Source organism: Cotesia typhae, unplaced genomic scaffold (genome assembly GCF_013202065.1).
Source record: "Cotesia typhae breed Kobodo isofemale line unplaced genomic scaffold, CoteBio_Ctyphae contig_65, whole genome shotgun sequence".
Taxonomy (NCBI): Eukaryota; Metazoa; Arthropoda; class Insecta; order Hymenoptera; family Braconidae; genus Cotesia; species Cotesia typhae.
Window position 1 is genome coordinate 1566087 of NW_027423762.1, and position 13666 is coordinate 1579752.

General features: G+C 28.1%; 1 protein-coding gene across 2 annotated transcripts in view; it reads left to right on the forward strand.

The window, feature by feature from the left end:
* The window catches only part of Fur2 (furin-like protease 2), a 314333-nt gene that overhangs the window by 95715 nt on the left and 204952 nt on the right, over nt 1–13666 (forward strand). The gene's annotated exons all lie outside the window — the stretch shown is intronic.

Genomic DNA, 13666 nt, shown 5'->3' on the forward strand with positions numbered 1-13666 from the left:
TTTCGTCTAGCCTTTACTGCACTTCGTCTGGGTCATGTCATCTCCAGATGAGCTCCAATACGTCCTCACATTCCATCAAATAGCGTTTGTACTACTGCTTTACCCCACTTGGACGGTTTACCATTCGTTATATTTCTTATTTCTTCCCTAAGACATAGCTTAGGCTACCTGCTATCCTCCATCCTCAGAATGTTCACTAAGTATCTGCTGGCTCTCTTTCTTGTCATAAACAGGCTGCTCTCTACCCCAGCTTCCAATCTCCAGATATACTCTGACGTATTTTTGGCTACACCAAGCGCCATTTTGTGTGCTCTTGCATACAACCTATTGTAGTCCTCATTGAAGGCCCAACCCCACATTTCAACACCATATAGTGCTCCTGAATTCGCCAGTGAGTTATATAGGTGGAGCCTCTCACTTAGCGTTGCTCTTTCTGCTCTTTTAATAAGTCCCCACGTCACGTTCATCGCTTGCTGCGTCTTGCTTACTAACCATTTAGTGTGTTTCTTGAAGGAACCTGAGGCTGTACACCAGTATCCTAGATATTTGAATTCCATATCAGAGTTTAATATACAGTCGAGTCGCGTTATGAGCCCTCTTAGTATCTCTCTCTTATTAACGCGAGTCTGGTTAGAAGAAGAAGACAAATAGCCGGGCTCATAACGCGACTCGACTGTATTAGAATCTAATTCTAAGAGAATAAAGCACTTTTTTAATTTTTTCGATTTTTTAAGTCGAGTGGTCCAATAGCCTGATTATTCGATTGGCCTCTTTCTCCCCCACAATATTTTTATCACTGTGATTTTTAAGTTCTGTTTTTCAACTTGAAAAATAAAATTTTAAGATAAATTTTAATTAAACCAAACCTCCCTGATTGCATGGATCTTTCGGAAGCTCTATCACTTAAACTACCATCTAATAAAAGTTATATATTAATAATAGAACAAATAACTCAATCATCCGTTCTTATGAAAGCAAGCGCATTTATGTTGAACAAAACTATTGACATTTGAATCTCATCACAAAAATAAAATTTAAGAAAATCCAAAAGTGCTCGACTCATAATGCTCATTTGGTCGTAAAAAACTATTAAAAAAAATGTTCCTCAAACAATAAAAAATTTTTTTTTCATTTTGTTATGTTATTATTTTGAATATTCAGAAAAAATTTTTTATGTTTTTTTTATTAACAATCTCTAAATCTGAATTTAAACTGACATTTATTCCTCTTACAGCTCCATTTAACACGAGATTGAAAAAAAATATATATATTTTTTTTCACGTAGGCGTGACTGGCATGACAAAAGTATTTCTAAATGAACATTTAAAGATATACAATATTATTCGAGGATTTTTTATTTATTTATGAATTATAATCAAATGGGATCGAGCTTGATGGCCATTTATTACCCCTGGATTCTTCGATCCTTTCTTTAATCCATCATATCGATCTTTAAAAGTAACAGAATTATTCCTAATTAAATTTTTTATCCTCTGATTTGTAACTTGGTTAAAGTCCGTGAACTAACAAGGGTGTAACAATAAAAACAATAACGAAAAAGAAGCAAACAGAATTTTACGATGGTGAAGCATTTTCTAATACTTCATCGCATTTCATAATGCGATGTGAAATAAATGTACATGGAATTCTTAACTGCTGTTTTTTATTTTATCTCGAATAAGTTTTTCTTTTTCAAAAAAATTTATACAAAAATAATTAAGTCATGACTTTGATAATATTCTAAAAAATTATCGCTTTGACTTTTTTATTAATGTTTCCATAATTATTTATGAATGTACATAGAGAAAAACTCGACGCTAGAAAAAAAGTTGAAACAACATTGCATTGGAGTTTGCTGTGATATAAATAATGCGATTATGATTTTGCTTGGCTTCTTATTTTTTGATATTGTATTTGCTGAATCGTCATTCCATCTTTCACTCACGTTAAATTTTCAACTAATGTGATTTAACCGCAAAATAATTGCCAATTCGTCTGACACGTTCGACAGTTATTGGAATATCGGCGTTTCGTCTGTTTAACACCAAACTGAAAAGGAATGCGTACTCCTACTATCTCGATTGGAATTTAATCAGACGTGGATTTCGACATTCTTCAAATAATTTCCGAGCACGTTTGATTCACATTAATTAGTTCTCTACTTCTAACACATTGATTCTTTATCTTATATTTTCGTTAATAATTTCGTTATCAATATTTGCTTTATTGATTTTTTTCATTTTTTTAAACACTGTTTATTAATTTAATTGAACTAGTTATAAACGCTATCGTTTAGATATTTGATATCTTTTTTTTCTTATTAAAATAGTATTTTAGCGATCAATGTGATTAAAAACAGTGACGGTTAAAAAATACTTTTATTTATTTAACATAAATAGGAATGAATCGTTAATTATAAATGTTGTCATTTTTTAAGGTACAAATGTTTTCAATTTTCATAATATGTCCACGATGATGCACTGATAGAAGGATTTCTTGGTATTAAAACAGATTTGTTAACATTTAACAAATTATTTCTTAATGAGCCTTATTTAAAAAATATTTATTAATAGTTAACAAATCATTTTTTAATATTTAATAAATTAATAAATGCATATTTTATAATATCAGTTTTGTAAGAACCGAGAAGTCGTACAAGTAAAGCAATTATAATAATGTGTACTTTATATTTAATATGATATTTTTCTATTATTTGAATAAATTTTTTTACATTATGAAATTATCTATTAATATATTTATTAAAATTTAATTAATAGTCACACAATTCAAGGAAATATAAATAAAACACTCATCAAATAAAATTTTCTGTTCTTTTAATTTCATAATTATTAACACTGTAATCTAAAAACAAGTAAGAACGGAGTAAACAATATGGCATCGTAACCACACGCATGTTACACTTTTCTAATCCGTGTAAACCACGACCTTCTCGTGTGTAGCCCTTTACCGAAAAATTCTTAGAAATATTTATTAAATATTAATAAATCTTGTTTGTTATTAACAAATATTTCTTTAATGTTAATAGCGCTTTGTTAGCATTAAAAATATTTTTTAATAATAAAGAAGTTGCTTATTTCATTATAATAAATATTGTTAATAATTATAAAATATTTGTTTCCAAAAAAGTCACTTGAAAAAAATTTGATAGATAAATTTATTACTCTTTAACAAATGCTTCTATCGGTGTGCATAATTAGTAAATCATCTGCTTACAAGAGAGTTCGGTTTGAGGCGTTAAGTTTTTTAATAAAAGTAATTTTATTTCAATAATACCGAAGGATTACTTCCCCAATTTCACCCTTTTTTCATCATTTTCTCCGTTTAATCATAAGTATTAGAATAAGACTGCGAGGTGTGGACTTTTTGAGTTATTTCTAGTCCAAGTATCAAGATGTTGCAGTCAAAAAAAAAAAAAAAACACCATTGGCTCTTTTTTAACTGTTGCAAAATTAAGATTACAGATCTTATTGTATTGTTTAATCTGAAAACGGCTTTTTCATGAGCCCTTTTTTACAATTTTTTTTCTTCTTTGAGTAATAACTTTTTACGATCGCAAGTGGTCATCTTGGCATTTAAACTAACGGTGTCGCCATTAGTAGCCCCTTATCTTAAGCGATCTAGGTGCTTTCCCGTTCTCGTAACATGTATGCTGTACTCTAGGTATCCAACAGTGGCTGGTTTGTTCTATGTGAATTGACCAAAGCGACACGATAACAGCCCTGTATATGTTCTGTAGTTTTTACATTGGATTATTGCACGTCAATCGCAGAGTTACACATTACCTGACACGAGCAACGCATCGTGTTGCTGCTGCTCACAATCACCGCTGCTCACAACCTGGTTTTTTTTTAACGTATTTATTCTTTTTGCTGTTTTTTCTTGTTTTATTGTGAAAAGTGAATGACGTGTTGGTTTGAATAAAGTTCTTCATGTTTAAATTATTTCTTCTATTTCCGAATTCTTGTTTTACTTTTTACTCCTATAAAATGCATGCTTATATTTCACGTTGGTAGTTGTAGACAACACGACAAACAAAATTCTGACATGTGATTTTAAATTACTTCAATAACAAATGTGAAAAGTATATATTTCGTGTGTTAGAAAATGCATTGTTGTAAATTACTTCAAGTATTTCTTTACGAACTGAAATTTTTATTACTTCAATTTTCAACTTTCAACTTTATGACCTTAACCATGTTTAATTAGAGTAAAATCAATCCATAAAATGTACATTAGAGTGAGCCAATAGAAAACTAACTTATCGAATTTATGGCTTAGAGGGGACTTATATACTGAGAAAAAAATTTTCTGCTTAGAAAGATAATGAAATCAGTATTTTCTAGTTAGTTATTTTAAATAAGGTTATGGCATTAGTTAATTGTAAATTATAATAATTTCATTTTTATGGGAAGTAAAAAAAAACAACTTATAAAAATAATTTTCTCTCACTGCGTTAAACAAAGATTGTGTGTTAATTTGGTATAATTTTTTTGAATTGGCAAACATTGAACATAAAATTTTTTATCTCTTTAAGTGAAGTTCCACTTATATTTTAAAAAATGTTAATATTATAAAATGATCGTCACTTAGTTCATATTCAGATTTTTAACGTGAAACTGCCTTAAAGAATCATTGATTTTTCAGGGATTAATCCTTAAACTAGCTTCGAGGCTTACCCTTAGTCATATTATACACAGCTTTGTTATTCAAGCTACTTTAACCCGTGAGTTCCGAAAAAGTTAACTTCTGAAATTTCATTCATAGGAAATGGTCTACTTCGTGTAATTCATTCTCTGAGAATTTGCTGTTAAATATCAGACAATATCACGAATTTTTGTATTTTTAAGTCACCATTTTACCCGCCAACAAGTTCATGGCTATATAGTTACGTCATTCCCCGGAAGGAGAAATATATATGTCAAAAATATATGTCGCATATATAATATATATGCCGCATATAATTTATGTAAAAAACAAATATATGTAAACATTAGGGTGTTCCAAAATTCAACTTTCGTGGTGAACCTTTTAAAATTGGAATTTTGAGATTCGCTTTTAACAAGGAGATGTGTTTGTCCATTTCCAATTTTTGAAATTTCAGCGGAAATGCCCTAACATAGTTCCTGTTAAAAAATTCTCTGAAAATTAAATGAATCCCTTACGCTTAAAATATCTCAGGAAATGTCCAAACACAACTCCTGTTAAAAGCGGATCTCAAAATTCCAATTTTAAGAGGTCCATCAAGGAAGTTGAATTTTGGAACACCCTAGTAAACATATATAAACATAGATGCAGGCATATTTATATATATATATATATATATATATATATATATATATATATATATATATATATATATATATACGCGGTATACTTTGGACATCCAAAATAGTGAATATTCACTACCAAATAGTAGAAGTCTACTAATTCAACTTAAGAAAGTTCGCATATATTTTTCCATGCGGGTCTGATGTCATCAAATTAAAAAAAAAAAAAAAAGACATGTTATTAACCTAAGTACAATTGCTTGATTGCATAAATACATTCATGAAACGTTTATACTTATACACAGTTCAATGAAACTTTGCAGGATACGGAATATTTATACATACGCTAATTTTTGTGAAGAATTCTGAATGCGTGAAGGCATTCCAGAACATTTTTTTTTGAATCTATTACATAGACTACGGAAAATATTTTTCCTGTAGGGATTAATAGAGTAATCAAATTTTAGGGAAAAATTTTTTTTTTTACAATAGAATCACATCAGTATACCATACACTGTAAAAAATTTGCGGAGTGAACGCGGAGTAAACGCGGAGTGAATGATTTTTAATTGATTCACTCCCAGCGGGAGTGATCTTTACTCCGAGAAGGAGTTAATTTTTATTAATAATAAAATTCACTCCGCATTCACTCCCAAAATAAATGAATTTAGAAATAAATAAATTTTTGTGAAGAAAATATTTTTATAAACCCTTTTTATATTTAATTATTAAAAATTTAATTTATTATTTTTAATAATATTTAATTTTAATTATTATTATAATGTTTTTATATTTTTTTTTCATAAATTAATTATAATTAGATAAAATTTTGCTTTATTAAATAATTATTTTTGTTAGAATTGCACTGTACTTTTTTAACTATTGACGTTGTTAAAGATATACGCTCATCCCGCTGTTACACTCATTAAGAGCTTTCATTTCAGTACCAACATGCATTTTGATATATTTTTCATATATACATATATATATGATATATATAATATATAAATATATTAAAAATTGATGTGGGTACTCAAATGAAAGGTCTTGGTGAGTGTAACATCGGGATGAGCTTATATCTTTAAAAATATTATTAGTTGACAAGATACAATGTCATTTCTTAACTATTGACATTTTCAAAGATATAAGCTCATTCTGATGTTACACTTATTAAGAGCTTTCATTTGAGTACCCACATGCATTTTTGCTATATTTTTCATATATACATATATATAATATATATAAATATATGAAAAATTGATGTGGGTACTCAAATGAAAGGTCTCGATGAGTGTAATGTCGGGGTGAGCTTATATCTTTAAAAATGTTAATAGCTCACGAGATGCAAGGTCATTTCTTAATTATGTATCGAGAGAGAGTATTTTCGACTGCAGTCTAAATAGTAAATACTTATCATAATAAATTGGCTATTGGTGAGAATAATATGATACCATGAAAACGCACAACTCCAAGTCAAGACTTTTCCAACGATACCAAATTTAACCATAAAAACCCATTTCATCATATAAATACACTGGCCACAAAATTTTACTTATTCTTTTAATAATATAGATTATTATTATTATTATTATTATTATTATTATTATTTTGCTATTAAATGCTCAGGGGGGTTATCCCCGTTATTATTATTATTATTATTATTATTATTATTATTATTATTATTTGTTGATTTATAATAAATCATTTATAGTAACTTAATTTTGAGATTTTTTTGTAGAACGAAAATTCATCCTTATTTTATTTTTTTTAAAAACTCCGAACGCGGATGTTTTTCGGAGTAAAATCCGGAATCACTTCGCAAACAAAAACTCCGGATTCACTACCTACGCGGAGTGATTAATTACTTCACTCCGGAACTCCGAGTGATGGGAGTGAAATTCACTCCCGATTCACTCCGGATTTTTTACAGTGTATCGCTTATCTTGGGTCAAAAATATAATTCAGCTTTGACTTGATTCGTCTTAATTTGCTTTGAAGTTGTCGATTTGTCGATGATTTTACTTGAGATCTTGATTTCTTTTTTATTTAAATTATTTGATTATTTCGAATTTGATTTATGTTCGATTTTTTTGTTTTAAGCAGACAACTGATTATCGAGTCAAAGTCTATAGTCGTCTATTTTGTCTTACTTTTGATTTAAATTTAACGGAAGGCTCATAACGAAAATAAGAAAATATTTATTCTATAGGATAAATTTAAATCTTCCAATCTCTTCAATAGCAGAGCGTATACTTTTAGTGCTAACAGTCAGAAGTTTCAGTTTTAGAATCCCACAGAAACTAAAAATATTAAATTTATAATTTGTGATTTTTCTAGCTACATAGTATATGTATATATCTCCTTGTTAGCTCATATTAAAAAACGATAAATTAATGCTACCATTAAAAAAATAATACGCAAGAATTATGATATCTTTAACTATTTAAATATCCGTGTGAGGAATCACCGATTGTTTATATACTTATTTTATTACCTCCTAATATACACGAGCATGTCATAACTGATTTAGTACGATGTTTTCTTATTTTACTTTAAACTTTTTTTACCTTATAATTTACAAAACGGCGTTAAAATTAAATTTATTTTGATTTAATTCGGACTTTTTTGGTTTTAAATAGATTCTAATCAAGCCAAAAATAGTCAAATGTAATAGAACTTTTACAAATGTAAGAATAAATGAGCAAGTTAAAATTTACAGAACTTTGACTAAAATTTTAAGTTAAATATAAGTTTTATTTTCCGCCCTGGTAAGAAATTATCTTCTTCATAAAGAGGAAAACTCGTCAGGCTAAATTATCCTTACTTCATTCAACAGTGAAATTACTTATTTGAAGAACTAAAATTTCTTGTAAGTTGAGTCATTGTCTTGTTTTGACTGGCTCAATGATCTATAAAAAATTTTTATATTGCGTTACATTCATTCATAAGATATAAACACCGGCTGGAAATGTTTTTATTAATACTAGGCAATCGTTCACGTAAAATTTACTCTAAAAAATGAAAAAATATGATGAATCAGTCAAAAAAAATTTGATGCCAACGGTGTTATGTTTAATGGTATTCAATGCAATTTTCGCTGAGCTAAGCTAGCATGAGGCCGCTTTTACAAAGTTTGTTGTTCCAAGTTATTGGAATAATGGCAAAATGCCAAAATAGCACTCCTCGTTTATGCAAATATCTTATAGACTTTTCGGGTCTAGAACAATAGTTGTAATTTTACCATAATTAAAAAGAACAATACATTACTACGATTATGTAGTGTCAAACTAGTTTATAGAAAACTGAATTTCTTTTGTAGAACGAAATAACTTTAATATGCCGAATATTTCGGTGAGTAATAAATCAGAAGACTATCTATGGTTACTTTGGCCATTTACTAAAAGTTTTACACAAAAAAATTTTTTGTAATATAATCAAAAAACGATTTTGACTGTCAAATATCCGACCAGATGTAATTCATTAATAATTGAATTTCTTCTGCTTGAATATTTCTTTTGAGAATATGTCAGAATAATTTTTCATTTCACAGTTCCTGCATAAATTATTAATTTTATCAATGTACTCTATCTCAACATAATATTTTATTTAAAAAAATAAAATTGAAAATTTCAAAAATACGAACGTAGGATTTTATAATCATTCCATTAAAAATAGAAAAAAAGAAAACAAAGGGCACAATGATTAAAAAAAATTGATTAAAGTGAAAATATGTTTAATGTTCTAAAAGTAGTTATTTTCGATATATGTGTGTGAATTAAGGGTTTTTCGTAAGCTTGAATTTGCGATACGAGCTTAAGGTAATGATGCATCTGTACCGGATTGAGTACGTCGTTACACAAACAAGCAAAACGAGTATGGATAAACGTATGACATCTCGTAATGGATCTAAGCATAACCTTAAAGTTATGCAAAACCTAGTTTCGCAAATTCAAGTGTACCAAAGTCTTCACATTACGTACAACGTATTAAACAAAATTTTTTGTCACAACAACTATGAAAGTATGACTTGAGAAAAGAATATGATTGAGAATTTTAATAATTATATGTTTGATTAAATTTACGAGTCACTGTTAAACTTATTTGCATGTGTCGATGTATATAAACTGTAAGTTATCTTAAGATTTTAGTGCTCCTTAGCGAGCGATCTTAGTAATAATAAAAATTTCATATGAATGATAGTATTTTAAAGATCTGTGTTAAATACTAGAGAGGGAAAATAAAAACAAAACAAAGTGAGTTGAGGTTTTTTAATACTTGAACCTGAAAAGTATTAAAAGTATTATTTGCCAAAAAAAAAAGGTATACTTTAACACCGGTAAACATCACTATGAACTTTATAGTATAAATTCATACTTTTGCAATTAGTATCATAAAAACTTAAGAGATGTTCATTAATATCATAAATTTTTTCTGAACAAATGAAAATTTATAAATATATGCTTTGAAATTCGATTAATAATTTATAATCCTACTTCTTAGCAAAACGATTTTTTCAAAATTTTCATTCGATAACAAGAAGATTGATTTCTGAGTTTCCATTAACTGTTCACGTGCAATAAAGATAGTGTGGTTTCTCTCAATGAATGCGAGTAAAAAATAAAATCATAACGATTATTAAATGCCGGAGTAACAAAATAGTACATGCAAGAAAAAAAAAAGAATGAGCACATTATTACCTATGAAAGAATTTTCTAATTAGGCTAATTTTCAAATCAGGCTTATATGAGTATATCAGGACTGTAAAAATTATATTTAGACATAAAAAAACTGAATATACTGACGATAATTCTTACGGGGGAGACCAAGAAATCCCATCTATTTTCATCAGTATCTTTTTTAGATGGTTATGAGTTAGATTCACGTTCAGAATCACATTTATATGAACGTAAAATCTAACTCTACGCATAAAAACGATTATATGATGCAAAATTGTCTCATAACGGCATAGCGAAATTAGTGCAGTCCCTTACGATAGCGCGTTATGAAGTGTGTAATAAATAATAACTTTTATTTTGTTTTCTTTTTTGTGAATTTCATTCGATCAATTTAAATTAGAATTCAGTATTTTTATGATTTCAGTATTATTATGTTGCCAATCAATATATTGCATATAGAATCAAGTAAGAATTTTAGAATAAAAGTATCTCCAAGAAACTTGAAAAAAAATCAATTTTTCTACATTTTGTATTTACGAGGAACAAAGTGGTCGTTTACTGCAAAATTACTTCTTGGAACCGTTCCAAAAACAAAAAAAATGTAAGATTCTCTCTTGTTCATTTTTTTCAAGTATCATTAAAATTGTATGATTGAAAAAAAAATAAACGTCAATTATTTACCGGTCAAAAATTAATTACCTGATGATTTAAAAGAATGATTAAGCATTAAAATTCGATTAATTTTATAATTTGTAATAATTGCCATTGAGTTTAACGAGTATTGATTTTTACAGTAAATAATAATCATCAAAATTATTAACTAAACAGATGAATAACTTGAATAAAAATCAATATCAAATAATAATATGATATTTTATTAAATTTATTTATGACGAAGTAAATTTATCCTGACAGCAGTCAATACAGATGATAATGAAAAAATCGGCTTGATAATTTTCGCTTTCTGTCAATGAATTACTTTTACCCATTCACGCGATTCGCACGCACGCTTGCATATGAGAGAAAGTGCCTCTTCCTTTCTTTTCCTCTCACGATCGAGTCGCGAAAGCCATACAAGTATATATATCTCATGTATACTTTTATCGGTATCGTTTCCTATACATAAATAAAATATAAGTACCTTCGTCGTACAGCGAAAATTCATACAGAGAACAGTAAATGTACATACTTGTACACATACATTCTACTATCATTTTTACCAGCACTATTATTAGAGTTCAAGAGCCTTTTAAGACATTGAGTCCACTTACAATAGCTTATTGCTATTTTATCGATTGGATTAATCGGATTACAGGCGAAATCGTATCTCATAAATAATCTCACTTCAAAGAATATCTATTTATGGCACATTGTAGTAAAATCTTCTTATTTTTAACTTAATATTTCTTGGTACTTTTCTAAGGACTTCAAAAATAATGGACTGTTACATTCATGCTGTTCAAATTGAGCTTGTTTTGAATACTTAAATACACTGAACTTCAAGTCTTTTCATGAGAATATGTAGTTTTTATATTTATCCTCACAGACAGAAAACACTAAAGCGATTGTTGTTGCGCGATTTATAATGTAAAATTACTAGAGAGTGCTTTACTATCGAGAAATTTGTATAATCTTTTTTCCCTAAATATTTTTAATGTTATGCTCTTCTTAGCTCAAAGAGTTAATAAAGTTTGCATAACTTTGTATAGATAATCTGATACATTAATTCTGTAATCTTGAAATTTCATTTGATGCAATAGATACGAAAAAGAAATCAAAATAATCCAAAAACTTTTTTCGTTAAATGAGATCGTATGAAGCTATTTAACTCGGTTGTTCAATAAATTACTATAGTTAATAATGAAAAGAAAATTGACTTTATTAGTCTTCTATATGTCTATCTTATACATGGGTAAATATTTTTCCTAACGCATCTGCACGGTATAATGTCAGCTAATGCTCAGTATATTGAGTCAAGCAAAAATCAGGGCATATCTAAAATAATGACTACGTAATTTATCGATAGTAAATTTCTTTTTTGTTTCATAAATGACCAATAGAACATAGCTTTTTAGTAGAAATTTACTAAGAATTAGCGTCGTACTTTTTTGGATATACTAAATTTTTCTAACTCCTAACAACATGTTATTGAAAACAATTGCTTAGCTATTAATTTGAAGAAATTCTTGAAACCCTCATAAAAAATTAAAATAATCGTAAATATTTTAAAAGTTTTTGAAATAAAATTTTAAACTCAGTTAATTTCATGTAAAATCATGAAAAAAAGAATCTGGAAAATGGTCGACCTTGAAGGTCATCCCCGAAACTTCCCGCTATGTATGAGTTTCAAACGCTCCGTAAATTTTGTATTCCAAAAATTTAAGCTCAATGAGCTCAAAAATACAACTTTTATGCTTTTTCGAGCTCGAAAATTTAGCGGTTGTCAATGCATACGTTTTCGAAAATTCTAATTTGCGAAGTCTTCTGATCGAATCACTCGTTTTTGATGGAACTTGCAGTATTTAACGCAGTTTTTCAGGCACAAAGAGTTTATTCATTATTTACCAAATGATTTGACGCAAAATTTTAAAGTTATATACAGAAAATACTTTTTGTAAATGGTTTAAAATTGAATACCTCTTGAACAATTCAACCACATAATTAAGTTTAACATCTCCAAAAAACTTTTATTTTTCTTAAATCTCGTATTATTATTTGAAATAATAATTTGAAGCTTGTATATCACTTTCATCAATTATATCATAGGTATGCATGTAAGTGCCCTTTGATTGCTCCCAGTAAAAGGTAATTAATTATTGAGGGTTTTTCCAGATCACCGATTACCAACTTGAGTTGAAGCACTCTGATTACATGTACAGGTAATTCAATGCAATGAATCAAAATGCAACATTTATACATCACGCTATAACTCAAAATTATGCAACCAAAACAGATTAAATTCTAATAATTTTATACATTTTATACAATTACAAACGACTACTTCATAATGAACTTCTAAAAAGCAATTTTAATGCAAATTAAATGAACAGAAAAATGTATACTAGGGTGATTCAAAAAAAAAGAATATTTTTTTTTTCGTTTGGTACTCTGAAAAATAGGTTCCTAGACACCTCTAAGAAAGCCTCTCCAAGCATGAGTTCTTAATTGTAACGGGAAGGTCCTCCTTCTTACAGTTTTCTATTTTTTCTTATTATCAGATAGAAAAATTTATATCTCGCTTCCAACTACTTGAAAAAATATCTTGTTCCTTAGATTTTGTAGGAAATTGAATGCTCTACAAAAAAGGTCTCTTACGATTTTTCGATCAAGTTGAGCGTTTACGAGATATTCATCGTCAAACATCAATGCATATCAATTTTTCTAGTTTTTGATCAATAATTCGAAAAATTTCAATTTATTCTGTGAGTTTCAAGGAAATTTAGACAAATTTGAGTTTTTATTATAAAAGCAACTCCTATAGATGTTTTCTGTTCAAAAATTCATTTGAAAGTTTTTATTCTAATAATATTTTTTTAATTTTATCTTTAATAATTTAAAATCTTAATCGCGTTGTCATTTATTATTATGAAATTTGTTCAGTGCGTATTTTTAAATTGTTTTTCACAAAATATACATAAAATTTTCGTTCGAGGGGATTTTTGTTTTGAAATCCATTTCTTCTTCTGTTTGTCTTCTGAAACT